Source organism: Rhagoletis pomonella, unplaced genomic scaffold, assembly GCF_013731165.1.
Source record: "Rhagoletis pomonella isolate Grant_MI unplaced genomic scaffold, Rhpom_1.0 Rhpom_scaffold_04122, whole genome shotgun sequence".
Classification (NCBI taxonomy): Eukaryota; Metazoa; Arthropoda; class Insecta; order Diptera; family Tephritidae; genus Rhagoletis; species Rhagoletis pomonella.
In genome coordinates this window covers 6949-8106 of record NW_023462672.1, presented here as the reverse complement: position 1 = coordinate 8106, position 1158 = coordinate 6949, and positions in this window count along the sequence as shown.

Below are 1158 nucleotides of genomic sequence, written 5' to 3'. Positions count from 1 at the left end.
TCCGCTGAATATTTTTTATAGCTCGGGACGTATAAGTGTCCCGATTTTTCATATTTGTACCGGTTAAGTCCCGATTTTCATTGTTTTCTTTATTAATTTAATAAGATTCGCCCTGTATTCTGGGCCAAAAATAATTTTTCGTCCAAACGTGGCAGCACTGTCGTTATCACAAAGAATATAGAATATAAGGGAGCCATAAGCATTGCCAGCATCCTTATTTTCTATGATCTTTGGTTGTGTTTTATTTCTGTCAAACTGGTAGTCTCGCTATATTTGAGTCTATTACTCTACTCTCAATTTAAAAAAAAGAGGTTATTAATTCGTCAGAATAATTTTTCTTTATGTATGTTACCGCATAATTTTGGACCACCTTTACCTATTCCTATAATTTTTTAAGGAAAGATGGTACCTCAGAGGTGGTCCCATACTAATTTGGTTTAGGTCCAATCATTGGATCATTAAGAAATTAACGGTTATCTTCAATTTTTATATTAGAATTGAAGAATTTTTGCCCTTGTTTTGGTCATTTATGGCCTTACAACAATTACATACAACAATTTTTATTGAGCTTGAGGCCGTTTTTTTTATGAAAACCTATTGTGGAAAAGCAACAACAATTTAAAAAAATGGTAGAAGTGATAGTTATTTTGGAAATCACCACACTTTTACACTTTTTTTCATGTGAGCCAACTACAATCAAGCGCAGCTATATAAACTGTTGTTGCTTTTTCCACTTTTTTCATGTGAGCCAACTAAAATCAAGCGCACATGAAAAAAGTGGAAAGCGCAACAAAAGTTTATAAGGCGAACTTAGCACAGTGTATTCAACTGGCTGAGTCAGCTGGGGTCGTCGGTTCGAATGCCGCTGAAGAAGTCTGATGAGGAAATGTAGTGATTTCCGAAATAGCTATCCCTTCTACCATTTTTTCAAATTTTTTTTGGCTTTCCACAATAGTTTTTCATTAAAAAAACGGCCTCAAGCTCAACAAAAATGTTTCAATATATTTATTCTAAGGCCATAAATAACAAAAACAAATAACTTAAGGGCGAGCACACCTAAAAGTTAAACATGCTAAAAAAAATATAGAATTATTAACAAAAACCTACAAAACCAACAACCACATGACCAAGTTTAAATAGCACTGGAATAGCAGCGCT